Raw genomic sequence first — 7329 nt, 5'->3', positions numbered from 1 at the left:
GAAGCGAAAGAGGAGAATATGGATGCGGTCATGGCTAGGGAAAAGAGGCCAACTCTGCTTGGCAATTTTGAAAATGGAGCTTGAGGTAAGTAGTTTTAAGTTTTTGCGCCATGTCACATTGATCAATATGCCATTTCATGTTGCATTTTTATTGGCTAGTCAGTAGACGTAGGGCGTAGAATCAAACTGTGAGATGATCATGCTAAATTTCTGACACTGCACTGCCTGAACTGCTTTGATTAGATCCTGCCGTTTCTTGTATTTACCTCAACAGAAAAAGACAGTAGGTTAAGAAATTAAATGAATCACATACACCAATATTTGCAGAGAAAAGGCCCGAAATAGAGATAGTAACATTATGGTGGCAGATGAAAGAATTAAATGTGAAAGACAAAATGTGGCTTTGAAGATGAAAGACAAAATGTGGCTTTAAAAGTCAATTATTTCAACCCTATAAAGCCTATATTTTATAATATTTGATATGTAAATTTCTAAGGCCTCTGATCAAATGATCAAAACTTGCTGAAAAATAGTTGAACACAATCAACTACATGCCTTCTGTCATCTAAATATCACTGATAAATATCAGTGACAACTGATATTTATATGCATTTTAAGTAGCTCACATTTTGCATTACAAGCTTTAATGGTTTTTTTTTTTTTTTTTTTTTTTTTTATTAATAACACTAAATTAACATGTTGATGAACTTGTCTATCCTAGTTTTTAGTCAGTAACAGCATGTCTGGAAGGTTGGTGCAGGCATATCCATAGACCTATCATTCTACTGGCAGTTTGTAGAAGTTGGCATTTAGTGAAGTGGGCACAGGGCCACATTTAGTCTTTCATCAGGAAACTCACTTCCTTTCTCTGTGAAGGTACTGTGACGTAAAGAGGACAAGAGAAAGGGCCTTCGGGGCACTCACTGCTATACTTCCTCCAGCAGAGAAATGGGAGGATGAATTTCAGTCCAGAGAGAGAAGATAGCAATTAAGTGAGCGGGCAGGGGAGCACGTTGTCCAGACGACTCGTTTTTCAAGCTCCTGTTGTACATAGTTCATTTTTTTGTTCTTTTTTCTCTTACAGATGGAGTTGGACTCCAGGGCCCTGCCCATTTGACAGCAGTACGTCATTCCAGATCACTTCTGCCATCTGCCTACCTGCATACTTCATCTTATTGTGTTTTGCTGAAAGTCCATATATAGATCACATAAAAACTTTAAGAATGTAATACATTATGTATGCAAGATAGTTTTTCATGATGTGATCCGACATAATTCCCTCAGCCAGCGATACAATATTTGCCGATAACACAAAACGATTAGCATTTAGATTGAGGGGTATATCAATCAAACTTTTGATATTATGTACAACCGTCAGGGGTTGCTTGGCTTAAATACAATACAGAGATGTGTGACGCAGAATGAAGGAATAGAGACTATTTAATGAACAAAGGACAGAGAAGAACTAAAGGCTTAAATACACAAAGGCAGACATGAAAAGACCAAAGAGCGAGGAAGACACCAAGGAGACGATGACCAGGGAGGAGATGAAGGTGGGAGGATCCAGGGCGGATACAGGAGGAACCAGACCAGAGACAGGAGGAGCAAGAGGATGACCTAGAGCCATGACAGGAAGGTCCACAGTGGTGCCGAAGGAGGGAGGAGCCATGGTGGGGCCTGGGTGGAGAGACCTGGCAGAACCAGGGAGACAACTGACTGAGATGGAGACGCCGAGGGACAAGGTGGAGTTGCAGGCATGCAGGAGGTGGAAGCATGGGATTGGCAGATCAGGGCGGAGATGGTGGGAGTGAAGGCAATGGTAGAATCAGAAGGACGTAGGAGTCTGGCGAACCAGAGAGGTGAAGGGTCGAGGTGAAGCTGCTAACTCAGAAGTCTGAGGTGGAGCCAGAGGGATAAGGGAGCCCAGCGGAGTCTGAGGGATGAAAGTGCATGGTGAAGCCTAAGGAGAGTTGAGCCAAAGTGGAGCTGATGGGTCAGAGGGCTGAAGAGGAGTACAGGGCTTGGAGGCTTAAGGTGGAGCTGAGGGATCCATGAGCCAAGGCAGAGCTGATGACTTGGAAGCCCATGGCGGATCTGTGCAGCTGAGTAGAGCCACTTGAGGAGCTGAGGGGCTAAAGGGAGACAGCAGAGACAAGGCCAATGAACTGGATGGCTTTGGCAGTGGAGGGGGGAGAGGGAGGCTGTGCGGGACCAACGAAGGTCACATGGGGCTGGACGATGAAGATGATGGAGCTGGGCTTAACCAGCGATGACTTAGATGACTTGGAACTGGGCTTTTCCAGTGGTGACTGGGACGGCTTGGAACTGGATGGGACCAGTGGTGATTGTAGAGTAGCAGGCCCTTCTTCATCTTGTTCATAATATAACAAATCCTCCGTAACCCAGCTCATAGCACTAACCTGAGCAGGAGAGCGGGGCTCCAATCCATCTGGATGACTCCACTAATATGCCCTCGACAACAGATGCTGAAGTGGTGCTGGCGATGTCTTCACTCTTGAGGCAGACGGTCATCGGTGAGTTATTTTGTACCAGTACCCACTCCACGAACTCCGGCAGCCATGCCTTCGATCACTCATTGAGCCCAGTGTGGTAGAAAATACAATGCAAGTGGTCGGTGAAGTGAGTGAGGCATGCCAGATTGAAAAATGCCCTTGTGTGATCCTCGAGAGAGCTGCTCCATCAGGAGGAGATGGACTGTGGGGATATCCGTAATTTGAACAGCGATTAAATCCTGTCTTGCGATCTTGTGTTCTGTCAGGGGTTGCTTTTTGTAAATACAATAATAGAGATGCATGATGTAGAATGAAGGAATAAAGACTATTTCATTAACACAAACAGAGATAACTCAGGCACTACAATCCACGAAACATTAACACAAGACAATGGACAGAGGAGAATTGAAGGCTTAAATACACAAAGGATGATAATCAACGGAACAGGGAACAGGTGTGGACTAATGAGAATCCATGACAACTGATTAATGACTACAACTAACGCAAAACAGACAATGAAAACTATGACTAGAACTAAAGCAAAACATAAAATGAAAACTATGACCGAAAACTAAACAAGACAAAATAAACATGACCATGACAGCAACCAGTTAGATTTTTATTAACTTGCAAATACAACCAAAATATAACATAACATTTAACTGAAATTTGCAAATCCTCTGTACCAAATGGGACATCCACAACAAATATACACTTTAACATTTGAAATAATATAGACAAAAAAGAGGGAAAAAAGCAATGACAACAATCAATATGGAAATTCAGTGCAAAAGTTGAGGCTTTAAAATTTACAACACTGCATGTATGCTGCGTAATATTTTCGCATGAAAATGCAACTCCGACAGTAGGTGGCACTTATGAAATAGCAGAACTAGTTTCCATGGTTACCACTGTACACAAAAGCAGGGCTAATAGAGTGCTGCAGGAATGATGTCAAAACCTGGAAGATAAATTTTTTATATGGGTGTGCGTAATTGTAGAGCAAAACATCCAAGTATCATCAAGTTATTAACAACATACCTTATTTTACTCATAAACTAAAAACCATTGTAAAAATAATTGGCTCTACTCACTGGCAAATTATTGTTCTGGGTTTTGGACAGGACAGGAGAGAATATGTTGTCTGTGTTAATTTTTTTGGCAGCCATAGATGACAATACTGCTAGGTTGCTGCATCACGATGTACAAAAAGAGAATGCACACTTTGACGGAAGTGTAGAACAGTCAATAGAGATTGCATGCAGATGTGGCTAACAAGAGTGTCAAAATAAAGGTGCATCTTAAAATATATACATGACGATTTTTAAGCATTTGCATATATATATATATATATATATATATACAAACCCGATTCCAAAAAAGTTGGGACACTGTACAAATTGTGAATAAAAACTGAATGCAATGATGTGGAAGTTTCAAATTTCAATATTTTATTCAGAATACAACATAGATGACATATCAAATGTTTAAACTGAGAAAATGTATCATTTTAAAGGAAAAATAAGTTGATTTTAATTTCATGGCATCAACACATCTCAAAAAAGTTGGGACAATGCCATGTTTACCACTGTGTGGCATCCCCTCTTCTTTTTATAACAGTCTGCAAACGTCTGGTGACTGAGTAGACAAGTTGCTAAAGTTTAGGAATAGGAATGTTGTCCAATTCTTGTCTAATACAGGCTTCTAGTTGCTCAACTGTATTAGGTCTTCTTTGTCGCATCTTCCTCTTTATGATGCGCCAAATGTTTTCTATGGGTGAAAGATCTGGACTGCAGGCTGGCCATTTCAGTACCCGGATCCTTCTTCTACGCAGCCATGATGTTGTAATTGATGCAGTATGTGGTCTGGCATTGTCATGTTGGAAAATGCAAGGTCTTCCCTGAAAGAAACGACATCTGGATGGGAGCATATGTTGTTCTAGAATTTGGATATACCTTTCAGCATTGGTGGTGCTTTTCCAGATGTGTAAGCTGCCCATGCCACACGCACTCATGCAACCCCATACCATCAGAGATGCAGGCTTCTGAACTGAGCGCTGATAACAACTTGGGTTGTCCTTGTCCTCTTTAGTCTGGATGACATGGCCTCCCAGTTTTCCAAAAAGAACTTCAAATTTTGATTCGTCTGACCACAGAACAGTTTTCCACTTTGCCACAGTCCATTTTTAATGAGCCTTGGCCCAGAGAAAACGCCTGAGCTTCTGGATCATGTTTAGATATAGCTTCTTTTTTGACCTATAGAGTTTTAGCCGGCAACGGCGAATGGCACGGTGGATTGTGTTCACCGGCAATGTTTTCTGGAAGTATTCCTGAGCCCATGTTGTGATTTCCATTAGAGTAGCATTCCTGTATGTGATGTAGTGCCATCTAAGGGCCCGAAGATCACGGGCATCCAGTATGGTTTTCCGGCCTTGACCCTTACGCACAGAGATTGTTCAAGATTCTCTGAATCGTTGGATTATATTATGCACTGTAGATGATGATAACTTCAAACTCTTTGCAATTTTTCTGAGAAACTCCTTTCTGATATTGCTCCACTATGACCATCTTGACTTCTGAGAGACACTGCCACTCTGAGAGGCTCTTTTTATACCCAATCATGTTGCCAATTGACCTAATAAGTCGCAAATTGGTCCTCCAGCTGTTCCTTATATGTACATTTAACTTTTCCGGCCTCTTATTGCTACCTGTCCCAACTTTTTTTGGAATGTGTAGCTCTCATGAAATCCAAAATGAGCCAATATTTGGCATGACATTTCAAAATGTCTCACTTTCAACATTTGATATGTTATCTATATTCTATTGTGAATAAAAAATAAGTTTATGAGATTTGTAAATGATTGCATTCCTTTTTTATTCACAATTTGTACAGTGTCCCAACTTTTTTGGAATCGGGTTTGTACATTTAAGAGTCAACAGTAATATTTTCAAGATTCCTTATTTTCAAACCTTGGCAAGAAAAGAGGCCATAATTAGTCAGCATTAGTCATAAATGAATAATTGATCTCAATTTGAAATTTAGATGAGGCAGCATTCAGTTTCCACGCTGTGCCTCATGAGCCACTGAACAACAAAAAGCCTGTCGCAAGAAAATAAATGTTTTAGTACCGGCGGCAAATGCCGCTTGCCATTGTGTTAAGCAAAATTCGGCTTTTGTGTAGCAAATCATTTTTTTTTACCCAATAACAAAGACATCTATTTGGGGCATCCGAATAGCTTTGCTCTTTCGAATATCATCTGACAGTGACTATATAATAACCGTAGTCTGCGTTTATTTACTAACTGAGAGAATGCTTGAAGCACTGTATTGATTTCCAACAACTCACTGAACTTTTGAACTTCTGAAAGGAGGACAACTCTGACAGCTCAAAGGCTGTAAGCTTCCAGCCTCTCAATAAGGAAAAGCAAATGCAAGAGGTTATTAGACTTCAAGACATGGTGAAGATAAGACTGTTACCCAAATATGCTAGCTTAAGGAACTATCTCAGAGGAGCTGAACAATTATGGCAGCTGTCACTTGTCAGTATTGGCTGCGAAGCTTGGCAGCTGAGCACATACATTTCAGAAGTTTTGCAGAATACTTTAAGAAAGAATAACTGTGGCAGTAACCTTTCGGGGTTGTACTTGTGAACTGTTGTGATATTTTTCCAACACTCAAGATGAAGTAAAAATAAGTGGATGGAGAGAGAAGCAGACAGGCCTAGCATCTGTGTCCTTTTAGCAGCTTGCTGCTTGTATATGATATATTTCCAGACTACAGCTTTTCACAATTTGATAACGGCTCCCATTTTGAATCCAAAAGGGATTTTTGGGGCGCTTGTCAGATAAAGGGCGCAGTTGTCATCCAACTTGGCGCCCTGATGCCAACAACGTCTCATTTCCCCTCCCTCTCAGATTCAGTCACTGCTTCCCTCAATCTGTCATTGGGCTGCTGGAAAGGGCTCTTTAGCATTTTCTCTGCTGTACCTTTTTGTTTTATCCATTTATGTGGCCAGCACTGAGTTTTCCAACCCAGACTCATTGGAAAAAACATGTTTCTACCTACATTTTTGCAAAACTCCATAAACTTATTTATACACACAATTCACTGCAGTTTCCGGTGGAAGTAAATCACTAACAACTTTTATTCCTTTTCACACAAATTGTGATTACAAAAGCAGATTAATAAAGACTTATTTTCATGTGGTTTCTTGCATAATACTATATTATGGCCTCAAAAGCTTTTACCATAATGCATGATTTGTAAACAAATACATGTTGACATCACAGAACAAGCTCAATATGTATGGCTTTTCTGGTGTAGTAAACTTGCTCGGAAGCTCAACTGAGCAGTGCACTTGCGACGCTGAGTGCACTGTAAAAAACAACCTATAGAATCTACTCAATAAAATTGAGGTAACAATTTGCACTCACTTTGTTTGGGTAGATTCTATCTTATATATTTGAGTAAAGTATACCTAAATTTAACAGCCATGGTAAACTAAAAAAAAATAGGTAAGGTCTACCTAATATTTCTCATTACATCACATAACTAATTACTTATAAAAATTGAGTAATATTAACCCTATTGTAAGCAAGCAACAGTTCATCTACTAAATTATTATTAATAATGATTAGCCAAAAGGAAAAATTAAACATTACTTATTCAGGGAAGGTTGAATTTATATAAAAATGGTCAGACGCAGGAGATTGCATCAATTGCTTTTTTTATTGATCAAATAACATTTTGTATTTTAAACATTTAAAACTAAAGTACAAAATATCCCTTACAATAAATTTCAAGTGATATACAACAT

Source organism: Megalobrama amblycephala, linkage group LG3 (assembly GCF_018812025.1).
Source record: "Megalobrama amblycephala isolate DHTTF-2021 linkage group LG3, ASM1881202v1, whole genome shotgun sequence".
Taxonomy (NCBI): domain Eukaryota; kingdom Metazoa; phylum Chordata; class Actinopteri; order Cypriniformes; family Xenocyprididae; genus Megalobrama; species Megalobrama amblycephala.
Note: the sequence above shows the minus strand (reverse complement) of the source record.